The sequence below is a fragment of the Triticum urartu genome, chromosome 6, assembly GCF_003073215.2.
Source record: "Triticum urartu cultivar G1812 chromosome 6, Tu2.1, whole genome shotgun sequence".
NCBI classification, from domain to species: domain Eukaryota; kingdom Viridiplantae; phylum Streptophyta; class Magnoliopsida; order Poales; family Poaceae; genus Triticum; species Triticum urartu.
The window spans coordinates 95,986,435-96,002,918 of NC_053027.1; the positions used below are offsets into that span (position 1 = coordinate 95,986,435).

Genomic DNA, 16,484 nt, shown 5'->3' on the forward strand with positions numbered 1-16,484 from the left:
CATACATTTTTAGGGGTCATCTCTGGTAGGAAAACCGAATCAATGAGGGACTTCTACCTGTGTTATCCTGCAATTCTCACAAACACATTAGTCCCTCAACTAGGTTTGTCGTCAATACTCCAAAACCAACTAGGGGTGGCACTAGATGCACTTACAGTGTCAAATTATGGTGTTGACACCATTGCAAATGACTCTCCCTTTTGCATCAGTAATATTGGTTGAATGGTAGCTGTTGACATATAATGTGCTGCCTAGTCTCTTCCATAAGATCGGTCTTTTGGTTGCATTGGCTAGAGCATGCACTTCTACATGGTATCAGAGCCAAGAGGTCTCGAGTTCAAGACCCGGCTGGCGCAATTAAATTGTAGCCCACTTTCCGTCCATGTTTAGGCATGAGGGAGCCACACGTGAGGGGGAGTGTTGACGTATAATGTGCTGCCTAGTCTTTTCCATCAGATCGTTCTTTTGGTTGCATTGGCTAGAGCATGCACTTCTACAGTAGCTGATACTATAGAATCCGGTACCCTTTATGATCAAATAAGAAAGACCATGTTTTTTCTTTGTTCATGGCACTATTGAGCTAGATAGACATCTCCATGTTGACAAGCTTATGAAAAAAGGGAAAAATACTCACTTAAGCTAGATTGTAATTTTGTTTTGTTTTTTCATCCATGCTACTCAGTTGATTCATGCTCTAACTTCAGATCGTGCGGTCATCTATGACGTATGATCTGATTATGCCATGAACAATTGCAGTAGCATGTCTTCTGATGTCATTGGGACAATTCTCGCAAGTGCACCGATGAGTAATTCAAGCATGAACTTTTCTGTTCGCCCGCCAAGTCTGGTGTGTGACCGATGAATCTTAAATTTTAGGTTGTGTTCGCTTGATGAAGCAATACATGTCATCGTGATGAGTTGCTATGTGATCTGATGGTATTTTGAACCGTTGTTGTGTTGAGCCGGTTAGTTTTAATAAATTATTGATAATTGTTGCCATGTTGAGAAGTGCTGCTAGTGGGAGGAGCAACCGAACAAACTTTAAGTGGGGTGGGATCTGACCCCCTAGTCAAATGCTTCCATGTGGGGTAGGATTTAGACAAGGGCTTTACCCAAACCCTGCAGGGATTAGATCCAGCAGGCGGTGTCAGAGCTTAGTGAGGGCCAACCCGGTCTGCCGCCCGCAGCCCAGAAGTTTTTTTTTGGATAAACCCACCTTTCATAGCCTGGCAAGCGAGTAGGAAACCTGTGTGGGGGACATTGTACCGTATTACAAATGTTATGTGTAAATTTGTATCAATAAAGTGGCTGTAGTTTAGTGGTGAGAATTCCACGTTGTGGCCGTGGAGACTTGGGCTCGAATCCCAGCAGCCACAATTTATTTTTTAAATTGCAAGTGAGTCTGAAGTTAATTGTTGTAGTTTCTCTTTCAAAGCCAATGTACTTGATTGTTGCAAACCTTTGGCACGGATGATTTTTTTACCATTTAATGAGATTCATATAATAGAATATGAATTTGTGCGTGTATGGGCACGTTTGCATTTCTTGTTTATGGGGTCTCCTTGTGCTGTTCGTTTCACTTCCTGTGATAATCAAATAATGATGTTGGCGCCATTGTAGCCATTGTAAATGACTCTCCCTTCTACATCAGTAGTACAAGTTGAATGGTAGTTGATACTACAGTTCTCAACTGGAAATCCAATTCGGCTCTTGGGAGCATATGTTCCTGCCCATCAAAAATATTTTTTGCAAATGTCATTTTTTTTGAAAAAAAGATAGTTGTGTTCATTGTCACATCAAAACGCTACCTGCAAATTTTTAGGAGGAAAGCATAAATATTTTGATCTGTGCAAAAAAAGGAAAACAACAAGTCGAACGAAAATGTTACCTCTAAATGTTACATTTATTTTGTCTTTTTTCACTGACGAAGCACTGCCATCCCGTTTTGCATGAAATTGGCAACCACACTTGTTACACTAACAAGAATATCTATAAAAAATTCAGAATATTTAACTTTTATTTACTATTTATTTTGAACTTACTGTTCATTAGGGATCATATGCACCCACAGCCAAACAGCCCTCCCATTTCTAGCCCACTTTATGGTCAAATAATAAAGTCCATGTTTTTCTTTGTTCATGACACTATTGAGATAGATATCTCCATGTTAACAAGCTTGTGAGAAAAAGGGAAATACTCACTTAAGCTAGCTTACATATTTTGTTCATTTTTCTTCTTCCATACATGCTCTTCAGTTGATTCGTGCTCTAACTTGACATCGCTCGACCATCTGCAACGTAAGATCTGATGATGCCAAGAGCAATTGCAATAGCATGTCTTCTGACGTCGCCGGGACAATTCTCGCAAGTGCGCCGACGAGTAGTTCATGCATGACCTTTTTTTCATCAACCAAGTATGGTGTGTGATTGATAAATCTTAAAATTCAGCTTGTGTTTGCTTGATGAAACAATACATATTATCGTGATGAGTTGCTATGTGATTTGATGCTATTTTTAACCGATGTTGTGTTGAGCCGGTTAGTTGTAATAAATTATTGATAATTTTTGACATGTTGAGAAGTGTTGCTAGTGGAGCAACTGAACAAACTTTAAGTGGGGATGAATCAACCCCCCTAGTTGAATGCTAACATGTGGGGTAGGATGAAGGCAAGTAGGGTTTTGATCCACTAGGTAGTGGGGATATTAGTGAGGGCCAACCTGGGCCACTGCTCCCAACGCCATTGTAAATGACTCTCCCTTGTACATCAGTTGTACAAGTTGAATGGTAGTTGATACTACAGTTTTCAACTGGAAATCCAATTTGACTCATGGGAGCATATATTCCTACCCACCAAAAACATTTTTTGCAAATGACAATTTTTTTTTGAAAAAATAGTTGTGTTCATTGTCACATCAAAACACTACCTGCAAATTTTTAGGAGGAAAGCTTAAGTATTTTGATATGTGCAAAAAAAGGAAAAGAACAAGTCGAACAAAAATGTTACCTCCAAATGTTACATTGATTTTGTATTTTTTCACTGACGAAGCACCGTCATCCCGTTTTGCATGAAATTGGCAACCACACTTGTTACACTAACAAGAATATCTATAAAAAATTCAGAATATTTAACTTTTATTTACTATTTATTTTGAACTTACTGTTCATTAGGGATCATATGCACCCACAACCAAACGGCCCTCCCATTTCTAGCCCACTTTATGATCAAATAATAAATACCATGTTTTTCTTTGTTCATGGCACTATTGAGATAGATACCTCCATGTTAACAAGCTTGTGAGAAAAAGGGAAATACTCACTTAAACTAGCTTACATATTTTGTTCATTTTTCTTCTTCCATACATGCTCTTAAGTTGATTCGTGCTCTAACTTGACATCGCTCGACCATCAGCAACGTAAGATCTGATGATGCCAAGAGCAATTGCAATAACATGTCTTCTCACGTCGTTGGGAAAATTCTCGCAAGTGCGCCGACGAGTAGTTCAGGCATAACCTTTTTCTTCATCAACCAAGTATGGTGTGTGATTGATAAATCTTAAAATTCAGCTTGTGTTTGCTTGATGAAACAGTACATATTATCGTGATGAGTTGCTATGTGATTTGATGCTATTTTTAACCGATGTTGTGTTGAGCCGGTTAGTTGTAATAAATTATTGATAATTTTTGACATGTTGAGAAGTGTTGCTAGTGGAGCAAGCTGGGTTTTGATCCACTAGGCAGTGGGGAGATTAGTGAGGGCCAACCCGGGCCACTGCCCCCAACCCAGAAGATTTTCCCTCATGGACCCCCCTTTGTAGCCTGGAGACCGAGTAGGTCACCTGTGTGGGAGACATTGTACTGTATTACAAACATTTTGTGTAAAATTTTATCAATAAAGTGGCTGTAGTTTAGTGGTGAGAATTCCACGTTGTGGCCGTGGAGACCTGGGCTTGAATCCCAGCAGCCACATTTTTAATTTTCTTCTTTCCTATATCACATAAATTTCCCTCATATCCTTACCCATCCCATTTGAGCTTACCCATACCCGCTAGCGGGTACAATTTTTTTTCATACCCGTCACCCAACAGGGTAAATGGGTACCCGTGGGTAAAAATATCTGTGTTTAAATAACATTAATTTGAGCATCACATAATTATAAACAACAACATGCAATCATATTTTATAAACAACAACACATAATAACATCAATATACATACTTATAACAAGAACACATTCTGTAAAATTGACACTTTCTTGTAAACAATGATACATCAAAGTATCAACACATTGTCATAAATAATAGCACATAATCATAAAATTTAAGTTGACAAACTCACGACAAAGTGTAGAGATAATTTGTCCATATTTGTTAGATTTTATAAGGGTACATGGGTCAAGATGGCAACAAGGACGGGGATCACCGATGGGCACGCCACCGTCCCCGCCCCGATCCCCGCTAATACCCATCCCCGCTAGCCTCGCCAACCTGGGCGGGGGAAAACTGTTGGTGAACGCAGTAATTTCAAAAAATTGCTTACGCACGCGCAAGATCTATCATGGTGATGCATAGAAATGAGAGGGGAAGAGTGTTGTCCACGTACCCTCGTAGACCGTAAGCGGAAGCGTTATGACAATGCGGTTGATGTAGTGGTACGTCTTCACGATCCGACCGATCCTAGTACCGAAATTACAACACTCCGCGACCTACACACGTTCGGCTCGGTGACGTTCCACGAACTCTTGATCCAGTTGAGTGTCGAGGGAGAGCTTCGTAAGCACGACGGCGTGATGACGGTGATGATGAAGCTACCGGCGCAGGGCTTCGCCTAAGCACTACGACGATATGACCGAGGTGGATTATGGTGGAGGGGGGCACCTCACACGGCTAGGGGATCAATGATCAACTTGTGTGTTCTAGGGTGCCCCCTGACCCCGTATATAAAGGAGCAAGGGGGAGGCCGACCGGTCCTTGGGGCGCGCCAAGGAGGGGAGGAGTCCTCCTCCTAGTAGGAGTAGGACTCCCCCTTTCCCAGTCCAACTAGGAGGAGGAAGGAGGAGGAAGGAGAGGAGAAGGGGGAAGGAAATGGGGGCGCCGGCCCCCCTTCCCTAGTCCAATTCGAACTAGAGGGGGAGGGGCGCACAGCCTTGCCTTGGCCGGCCCTCTCTCTCCACAAAGGCCCATGTGGCCCATTAGTTCCCGGGGAGGGGGGGGTCCCGATAATCCTCCGGCACTCCGGTTTTCTCCGAATATAGCCGTCCAATATATCAATCTTTATGTCTCGACCATTTCGAGACTCCTCGTCATGTCCGTGATCACATCCGGGACTCCGAACTATCTTCGGTACATCAAAACACATAAAATCATAATACCGATCATCACCGAACGTTAAGCGTGCGGACCCTACGGGTTCGAGAACTATGTAGACATGACCGAAACACGTCTCCAGTCAATAACCAATAGTGGAACCTGGATGTTCATATTGGCTCCCACATATTCTTCGAAGATCTTTATCGGTCAAACCGCATAATGATATACGTTGTTCCCTTTGTCATCGGTATGTTACTTGCCTGAGATTCGATCGTCAGTATCTCAATACCTAGTTCAATCTCGTTACCAGCAAGTCTCTTTACTCGTTCGTAATGCATCATCCCGTAACTAACTCATTAGTCACATTGCTTGGAAGGCTTATAGTGATGTTCATTACCGAGAGGGCCAAGAGACATCTCTCCGATACTCGAAGTGACAAATCCTAATCTTGATCTATGCAACTCAACAAACACCATCGAAGACACCTGTAGAGCATCTTTATAGTCACCTAGTTACGTTGTGACGTTTGATAGCACACTAAGTGTTCCTCCGGTATTCGGGAGTTGCATGATCTCATAGTCATAGGAACATGTATAAGTAATGGAGAAAGTAATAGCAACAAACTAAACGATCATCGTGCTAAGCTAACGGAAGGGTCAAGTCAATCACATCATTCTCTAATGATGTGGTCCCTTTAATCAAATGACAACTCATGTCTATGGTTAGGAAACATAACCATCATTGATTCAACGAGCTAGTCAAGTAGAGGCATACTAGTGACATTCTGTTTGTCTATGTATTCACACATGTACTAAGTTTCCGGTTAATACAATTCTAGCATGAATAATAAACATTTATCATGATATAAGGAAATATAAATAACAACTTTATTATTGCCTCTAGGGCATATTTCCTTCAGTCTCCCACTTGCACTAGAGTCAATAATCTAGATTACATTGTAATGACTCTAACACCCATGGAGTCTTGGTGCTGATCATGTTTTGCTCGTGAGAGAGGCTTAGTCAACGGGTCTGCAACATTCAGATCTGTATGTATCTTGCAAATCTCTCTGTCTACCTCCTTGACTTGATCGTGGATGGAATTGAAGCGTCTCTTGATGTGCTTGGTTCTCTTGTGAAATCTGGATTCCTTTGCCAAGGCAATTGCACAAGTGTTGTCACAAAAGATTTTGATTGGACCCGATGCACTAGGTATGACACCTAGATCAGATATGAACTCCTTCATCCAGACTCCTTCATTTGCTGCTTCTAAAGCAGCTATGTACTCTGCTTCACATGTAGATCCTGCCACGACGCTCTTCTTGGAACTGCACCAACTGACAACTCCACCATTTAATAAAAACAGGTATCCGGTTTGTGACTTAGAGTCATCCGGATCAGTGTCAAAGCTTGCATCAATGTAACCGTTTACGACGAGCTCTTTGTCACCTCCATATACGAGAAACATATCCTTAGTCCTTTTCAGGTATTTCAGGATGTTCTTGACCGCTGTCCAGTGATCCACTCCTGGATTACTTTGGTACCTCCCTGCTAAACTAATAGCAAGGCACACATCAGGTCTGGTACACAACATTGCATACATGATAGAACCTATGGCTGAAGCATAGGGAATGACTTTCATTTCCTCTCTATCTTCTGCAGTGGTCGGGCATTGAGTCTGACTCAATTTCACACCTTGTAACACATGCAAGAACCCTTTCTTTGCTTGATCCATTTTGAACTTCTTCAAAACTTTATCAAGGTATGTGCTTTGTGAAAGTCCAATTAAGCATCTTGATCTATCTCTATAGATCTTGATGCCCAATATATAAGCAGCTTCACCGAGGTCTTTCATTGAAAAATTCTTATTCAAGTATCCTTTTATGCTATTCAGAAATTTAGTATCATTTCAGATCAACAATACGTCATCTACATATAATATTATAAATGCTACAGAGCTCCCACTCACTTTCTTGTAAATACAGGCTTCTCCAAAAGTCTATATAAAACCATATGCTTTGATCACACTATCAAAGTGTATATTCCAACTCTGAGAGGCTTGCACCAGTCCATAAATGGATCGCTGGAGCTTGCACACTTTGTTAGCACCTTTTGGATCGACAAAACCTTCTGGTTGCATCATATACAACTCTTCTTTAAGATATCCATTAAGGAATGCAGTTTTGACATCCATTTGCCAAATTTCATAATCATAAAATGCGGCAATTGCTAACATGATTTGGACAGACTTAAGCATCGCTACGGGTGAGAAGGTCTCATCATAGTCAACTCCTTGAACTTGTCGAAAACCTTTTTGCAACAAGTCGAGCTTTGTAGACAGTAACATTACCGTCAACGTCAGTCTTCTTCGTGAAGATCCATTTATTCTCTATGGCCTGCCGATCATCGGGCAAGTCAACCAATGTCCACACTTTGTTCTCATACATGGACCATATCTCAGATTTCATGGGCTCATCATCGCTTCCTCATAGTTCGTAGGTTCATCATGGTCAAGTAACATGACCTCCAGAACAGGATTACCGCACCACTCTGGTGCAGATCTTACTCTGGTTGACCTATGAGGTTCGGTAGTGACTTGATCAGAAGTTTCATGATCATCATCATTAGCTTCCTCACTTATTGGTGTAGAAATCACTGGAACTGATTTCAGTGATGAACTACTTTCCAATATGGGAGCAGGTACAATTACCTCATCAAGTTCTACTTTCCTCCCACTCACTTCTTTCGAGAGAAACTCCTTCTCTAGAAAGGATCCATTCTTAGCAACGAATATCTTGCCTTCGGATCTGTGATAGAAGGTGTACCCAACAGTATCCTTTGGGTATCCTATGAAGGCACATTTCTCCGATTTGGGTTCGAGCTTATCAGGTTGAAGCTTTTTCACATAAGCATCGCAGCCCCAAACTTTAAGAAACGACAACTTGGGTTTCTTGCCAAACCACAGTTCATAAGGTGTTGTCTTAACGGATTTAGATGGTGCCCTATTTAATGTGAATGCTGCCGTCTCTAAAGCATAAGCCCCAAATGATAGCGGTAAATCAGTAAGAGACATCATAGGTCGCACCACATCTAGTAAAGTACGATTACGACGTTCAGACACACCATTACGCCGTGGTGTTCCGGGTGGCGTGAGTTGCGAAACTATTCCGCATTGTTTTAAATGAAGACCAAACTCATAACTCAAATATTCTCCTCCACGATCAGATCGTAGAAACTTTATTTTCTTGTTACGATGATTTTCCACTTCACTCTGAAATTCTTTGAACTTCTCAAATGTTTCAGACTTATGTTTCATTAAGTAGATATACCCATATCTGCTCAAATCATCTGTGAAGGTGAGAAAATAACGATATCCACCGCGAGCCTCAATGTTCATTGGACCACATACATCAGTATGTATGATTTCCAATAACTCTGTTGCTCGCTCTACTGTTCTGGAGAACAGAGTTTTAGTCATCTTTCCCATGAGGCATGGCTCGCAAGTACCAAGTGATTCATAATCAAGTGATTTCAGAAGTCCATCAGAATGGAGTTTCTTCATGCGCTTTACACCAATGTGACCCAAACAGCAGTGCCATAAATAAGTTGCACTATCATTATCAACTCTCCATCTTTTGGCTTCAATACTATGAACATGTGTATCACTACTATCAAGATTTTGTAAAAATAGACCACTCATCAAGGGTGCATGACCATAAAAGATATTACTCATATAAATAGAACAACCATTATTCTCTGATTTAAATGAATAATCGTCTCGCATCAAACAAGATTCAGATATAATGTTCATGCTCAACGCTGGCACCAAATAACAATTATTTAGGTCTAAAACTAATCCCGAAGGTACATGTAGAGGTAACGTGCCGACGACAATCACATCGACTTTGGAACTATTTCCCACGCGCATCGTCACCTCGCCCTTAGCCAATCTTCGCTTAATCCGTAGCCCATGTTTCGAGTTGCAAATGTTAGCAACTGAACCAGTATCAAATACCCAGGCACTACTGCGAGCATTAGTAAGGTACACATCAATAACATGTATATCAAATATACCTTTCACTTTGCCATCCTTCTTCTTCGCCAAATACTTGAGGCAGTTCCGCTTCCAGTGACCAGTCCCTTTGCAGTAGAAGCACTCAGTCTCAGGCTTAGGTCTAGACTTGGGTTTCTTCACTTGAGCAGCAACTTGCTTGCTGTTCTTCTTGAAGTTCCCCTTCTTCCCTTTACCCTTTTTCTTGAAACTGGTGGTCTTGTTGACCATCAACACTTGATGCTCCTTCTCAATTTCTACCTCCACAGCCTTTAGCATTGCGAAGAGCTCAGGAATCGTCTTATCCATCCCTTGCACATTATAGTTTATCACGAAGCTCTTGTAGCTTGGTGGTAGTGATTGAAGAACTCTGTCAATGACACTATCACCAGGAAGATTAACTCCTAGGTGAGTCAAGTGGTTGTGGTACCTAGACATTCCGAGTATATGTTCACTGACAGAACTATTCTCCTCTATTTTGCAGCTGTAGAACTTATTGGAGACTTCATATCTCTCAATCTGGGCATTTGCTTGAAATATTAACTTCAACTCCTGGAACATCTCATATGCTCCATGACGTTCAAAACGTCGTTGAAGTCTCGGTTCTAAGCCGTAAATCATGGCACACTAAACTATTGAGTAGTCATCAGCTTTGCTCTGCCAGGTGTTCATAACATCTGGCGTTGCTCCTGCAGCGGGTTTGTCACCTGGCGGTGCTTCCAGGACGTAATTCTTCTGTGCAGCAATGAGGATAATTCTCAAGTTACGGACCCAGTCCATGTAGTTGCTACCATCATCTTCCAACTTAGCTTTCTCTAGGAACGCATTAAAATTCAACGGAACAACATCACAGGCCATCTATCTACAACAACATAGACATGCAAAATACTATCAAGTACTAAGTTCATGATAAATTAAAGTTCAATAATAAAATTACTTAAGAACTCCCACTTAGATGACATCTCTCTAATCATCTAAGTGATCACGTGATCCATATCAACTAAACCATGTCCGATCATCACGTAAGATGGAGTAGTTTTCAATGGTGAACATCACTATGTTGATCATACATACTATATGATTCACGCTCGACCTTTCGGTCTCAGTGTTCCGAGGCCATATCTGCATATGCTAGGCTCGTCAAGTTTAACCCGAGTATTCCGCGTGTGCAAAACTGGCTTGCACCCGTTGTATGTGAACGCAGAGCTTATCACACCCGATCATCACGTGGTGTCTCGGCACGACGAACTGTAGCAATGGTGCATACTCAGGGAGAACACTTGTACCTTGAAATTTAGTGAGAGATCATCTTATAATGCTACCGCCGAACTAAGCAAAATAAGATGCATAAATGATAAACATCACATGCAATCAATATAAGTGATATGATATGGCCATCATCATCTTGTGCCTTTGATCTCCATCTCCAAAGCACTGTCATGATCACCATTGTCATCGGCTTGACACCTTGATCTCCATCGAAGTATCGTTGTCGTCTCGCGAACTATTTCTTATATGACTATCATTACCGCTTAGTGATAAAGTAAAGCAATTACATGGCGATTGCATTTCATACAATAAAGCGACAACCATATGGCTCCTGCCAGTTGCTGATAACGGTGTTACAAAACATGATCATCACATACAATAAAATTTAGCACCATGTCTTGACCATATCACATCACAACATGCCCTGCAAAAACAAGTTAGACGTCCTCTACTTTGTTGTTGCAAGTTTTACGTGGCTTCTATGGGCTGAGCAAGAACCGTTCTTACCTACGCATCAAAAACCACAACACGGTATAGTGATTGCTTTTTGATCTTCAGAAAGAACCCTGTTCATTGAATCCGATTCAACTAAAGTTGGAGAAATTGACACCTACCAGCCACCTGTGTGTGAAGCACGTCGGTAGAACCAGTCTCGCGTAAGCGTACGCGTAATGTCGGTCTGAGCCTCTTCATCCAAAAATACCGCTGAATCAAGAATCAACTAGTGACGACAAGCAATATGTATATACCCACATCCACAACTCCTTTGTGTTCTACTCGTTCATATAACATCTACGCATAGACCTGGCTCAGATGCCACTATTGGGGAACGCAGTAATTTCAAAAAAATTCTTACGCACACGCAAGATCTATCATGGTGATGCATAGCAATGAGAGGGGAAGAGTGTTGTCCACGTACCCTCGTAGACTGTAAGCATAAGCGTTATGACAATGCAGTTGATGTAGTCGTACGTCTTCACGGTCTGACCGATCCTAGTACCAAAAGTACGACACCTCCGTGATCTGCACACGTTTGGCTCGGTGACGTCCCATGAACTCTTGATCCAGCTGAGTGTCGAGGGAGAGCTTCATCAGCACGATGACGTGATGACGGTGATGATGAAGGTACCGGCGCAAGGCTTCGCCTAAGCACTACGACGATATGACCGAGGTGGATTATGGTGGAGGGGGGCACCGCACATGGCTAAGGGATCAATGATCAACTTGTGTGTTCTAGGGTGCCCCTGCCCCCGTATATAAAGGAGCAAGGGAGGAGGCCGTCCGGCCCTTGGGGCGCGCCAAGGAGGGGAGGAGTCCTCCTAGTAGGACTAGGACTGCCCCTTTCCTAGTCCAACTAGGAGGAGGAAGGGGGAAGGAAGGAGATGAGAAGGGAGAAGGAAAGGGGGGCGCCGCCTCCCTTCCCTAGTCCAATTCAGACTAGAGGGGGAGGGGCGCGCGGCCCTGCCTTGGCCGACCCTCTCTCTCCCCACTAAGGCCCATGTGGCCCATTAGTTCCTGGGGGGTGTCGGTGTCAAAACCGGCATATCTCCGGTAGGGGGTCCCAAGCTGTGTATCATGGATCGATGGGTAACCAGAGACAGGGGCCACGATGCTTACCCAGGTTCGTGCCCTCTTGATGGAGGTAAAACCCTACGTCCTGCTCTTGTTTATATTGATGATTATAGGGGTTACAAGAGTTGATTTACGACGAGATCGTAGAGGCTAAACCCTAGAAGCTAGCCTATGGTATGATTATTGTATATATATCCTCTATCAACTAGCCTGGCCTCGGTTTATATAATGCACCAAAGGCCTAGGATAACAAGAGTCCTAGCCGAATACGCCGGTGGGGAGGAGTCCTTGTATTGATCACCAAGTCTTGTGGAATCTTCCATGTATGCGGCAGCTGTCCGAACTGGCCCATGAGTATACGGCCATGGGGGTCCTCGGCCCAATCTAACAGATCGGGAGATGACGTGTTGAGTACCCCCTAGTCCAGGACACCGTGAGTAGCCCCCTAAACCAGTCTTCAAGTTAGGGACGCTCCTCGATTCTTCCGAACTGTTCTTCATCTTCGGTTGTCGGTCTTGAAAACTGGTTCAACAAATCTTCTCATCTTCGATCTTAAGGATCGCCGAAATGCATTCGACGAGTTTACACGTCGGGTATCCGAGGAGCCCCTTTAAGTTTCTGGCCTTTATCAATGCCTTGTTATTTTTATGCCACACCTCGGGTTTGAAGTTGTTCCCGGGAGGCAGTGTCCTCTTGCGTCCGAGCTCTTACGCCGGACTGCATTCGAGGTATCTTTTGCAGCCGAGCACCAATGCTAGACTGCTTCCGAGCTCCAACGCCGAAATGTATCCGAGCTCCAATGCCGGACTGTGTCCAAGCTCCAACGCCGGACTATATCCAAGATGTCATAGATCATCTTGGTCCAAAAAAAGTTGAAGGAGTTTAGCCGAGCTTAATGCTGGAAATGCCCTCTATGGAGCCAGCCACTAGCGCCCGAGCTTTATGCCGGACTGCTTCCGAGGTGGTGCACCACCCCGACCGTGGGCCAATTTTTTGTCCATATTTTTGATTGGTGCAATTTATTCTCTGCCGAGATATATAGCCAGTAACCCTCAACATGTGTGTCGGTTTAAAATCCGAGATGCACCTGAAGGATGACATAAGATCGCTGATCCCAGTAGCCGCTGAGACTCAGGTTGATTTGCAAAATCAGCCCGAGCATCAAGTCCTGGCTCAACAGAATACTTCGGGACACAAAAAGCGGCATGCTCAGTCCTCGAGACTCAGGTTGGGTGCGGACGACCAACCTGAGGATCAAAATCTCGTCGGAAACTGTATTGCACTTAAAATTTTCTGCATTGAACAGGCAATGCAGTAGCCCCCGAGACACTGGTCGGGTGGCAACACCAGATTGGGGGATCAATGTGCCCCTTTAATATTTGTAAATAATAAGCCCGAAGCCCAGTAGCCCCCGAGCCTTAATGCGGGCACGGGTGGCCGAATTAAGGATCGATATCCATAGTAAAATCACAAATTATGTGTAATGACTCTATGTATCCAAGTACTTTACGTCATTAATGCTCGGATCCGCATTGTACAAAACTTTGTTGATCGACCATCGGCTTCAACCTCCTCGGCCAATAGCCGAGGAGTGTTTGTCCTACTTTATAAAGCCTTTATGAGGGTAAAGATTTACGACAAACAAGGCAAACTGGCCATACGGTTTTATAAACAAAGGTACGTAGAGAGATATGTTATATTACTGTTTAACATAAGAAATGTCTTCCAAAGAAAATAGTCCCGCTATCGGTTCCTTTCTTTGGGTTGTCATGCTAAGCATGATCATGAAACCTCAGCTCTAATGTAAGAGAAAAATATTGAGGATATAGTTTGGGAGGCCAGTTACTAGCCCTCGGTAGTGTTCGGCGATAGTCGAGGTCAAGCCATAAACACTTCGGCCAATGTTATGAATGGTCGTCATTTAACACAGTCATCGGATCGCTGACTAGTTTACGCTTATTGTGACAGTCAGTTTTTGGCTTTCTCCACTGAGGTGCTTAACCATGTAAGCTGGAAGCACAATCGCAGTGGTTCTCCCTTTGCACACCTAGCCGAACAAAGCGGAACGTAGGAAGCAAGTGCAGGAGCCGGGCAACCCAACTATTTACTGAAGACACAATTCGAAACTGATGCATATATAGCAATATCCAAGAATGTTTTTGCCGAATCTCTAAAGGTGTCCGGCATTGCACTTCGAGACTTGTGCTGAAAACACACAAATAGTTTAAAAGTGCCATAATCTTGGAAAACCAAAAAACGTCAATAAAAACTTGACGTCCGAACAAGATCAAGTGTTTGGTGCCAATCCGAAAATTGGTCTTAGAAAAAAGGGTGCTTCTGTCGTGCTTTAACATGTCACATCCTATCTCAAGACTTCAAGCGGGTCAGCCTACGGCTTCAACCTCCTATCCCGAAGGCGGAGTACTTCTCATTAGGCCAGTTTAGCAAACTAAACTCTAGCGGCTTTGAGAGAGAAATTAGGCTCCCCGGCTAGTGACCACACACTCGTGTCGAAAAAAGAAGTGATGAATAATAATAGTAATAAAAACTTTGCAACAACTAAGAAGAAGAACACTTATTATAAAACGGCTCATATAAATTTAAGAGCCCCCAAGTAACTTGGGTAAAATAATTTTATGTATAATGACTGTATGTACCAAAGTACTAATATCATATCTTTGTTCACCCGAACTTTAAACGCGTCTTAACCGACCATCGGCTTCTCCCTCTTCGGTTAAGGACCGAAAAGTGTTATGTACTCCAACTGTCGAGAATATCGACAGTGTTTCGGATAACCAGGCAACCGGTCCATAAGGCTGTAACAGACAAAGCGCGCTCAGGGAACTTATGCTATATTACAGATGAAGTGTAAGAAGCATCTTCGAAGAAAATAGTACCCCCACCGATACCTTTCTTCGGTGCTCATTATTACTATGAGACTTGTGCAATAGATTTTTTGTACTCATGAGTTCCGTTGTGTGCCGACCATGATTGAAAACAATAAGAGCGCTAGCTTTCGGCTTCACCCAGTCTGAGGTCAGAGCTCGGAGGACCCGGTCGTGACAATCACAGAGGTGCTCCCTTTACTCCCTAGCCGAACAATCGGGAACGCAGGGGTAAGCACAGGAGCCAGGCAACCCAGCTTGCAAATCGCTTAAGTCAATATGGTGCATATTGTGGCGTAATACACGAACAAGGAACGAAGCCGTACAAGTATAATCATATGCAAGAGGAAAGGCTTCATGGAGGAAGCCCCCAAGTGAACTGGGTATTTGAATTTGTGCCTCACAAACAAAGTTTGGACAAGGAAATTTTTTTACAAGCAACTTTTTTTCCAAAAAGGTATAATGCTTGGTCGAACCGAACACAAGTTAAAAATATAAAACTTGGAGCATGAAGGCAACTTAGCTGGTTAATGTGTTCGGTATTGACGACGCGGTCCGAGCTTGATGCGGGACAAGGTTCCATCCCCCAAGCCGGTCCCGAGGTGGCGGAGCAAAGAGCTCGGCACTCCGAAGTTGTGACATAGCACGCTCAATGCAGGCCGGCAGAGTGATGCCGAAGTCCCCGGCATGGGGTAATGAAGTGTTGACGAAGCCCCCCGTCCAGCCGAGGTGACGCCAAAGGATATAGTCCGGCTGGATCATTTTCCTGTGCACAAAAAATAGTGCAAACCGGAGATAACAGTAATAATAATGAAAAAATCGTTGCATAATAAATAATTTATGCAAAGTGAGTATTAAAAGAAATATGTCTTGGAGCCAAAGTCAATGTCAATGCAGGGCGTCGGCGTGATGCGGTAAAGGCGTGGCAAAGCCTGAATTCACAGGTCGGTCCGAGTTCCGGATGCGGCGTTCGCTGGACTATGTACGGAAACTGACCGAACCACCGTGCGACCTCGTTAATGCGGCCACTATTTGATAGACCTGTGTACATATGATGGACAAACCAGAGTAATAATTCCTTGGGAAAAATAAACCGAAACAAGCAAAAAATACTAGGATTAATAGCACCTGGTTTATTTGTTGTAGCAATTTGAAGAAAGGTGATTCCCAAAATTGGGACTCGATCCGCACACCCATTGCCCGATGGGCGATAAAGCGACGGCATGACGATGCTGGTAAAGGTTGGCTCGCCGAGGCAAAGCCCTCGGTCGAGCTAACATGACAAAGCTGGTCGGCTAGTGATGCCGAAGTCTCCGGAGTAGGTTGATGAAGAGATGGCGAAGCCCCCGGTCTAGCCGAGATGTCGAAGCCTCGATGTCAGCCGATGAGTCGAAGTAGGTCG

The 16,484-nt window shown here is 43.4% G+C and overlaps 2 non-coding genes across 2 annotated transcripts; both read left to right on the top strand.

Annotated features, from left to right (window-relative positions):
• The first annotated feature begins 1,304 nt into the window (after positions 1–1,304).
• TRNAH-GUG lies at positions 1,305–1,376 on the top strand. The gene has a single exon. It is a non-coding gene; the product is annotated as a tRNA-His (tRNA).
• Positions 1,377–3,894: 2,518 nt separating this feature from the next.
• Positions 3,895–3,966, top strand: TRNAH-GUG. Its single transcript has one exon. It is a non-coding gene; the product is annotated as a tRNA-His (tRNA).
• The last annotated feature ends 12,518 nt before the right edge of the window (positions 3,967–16,484 follow it).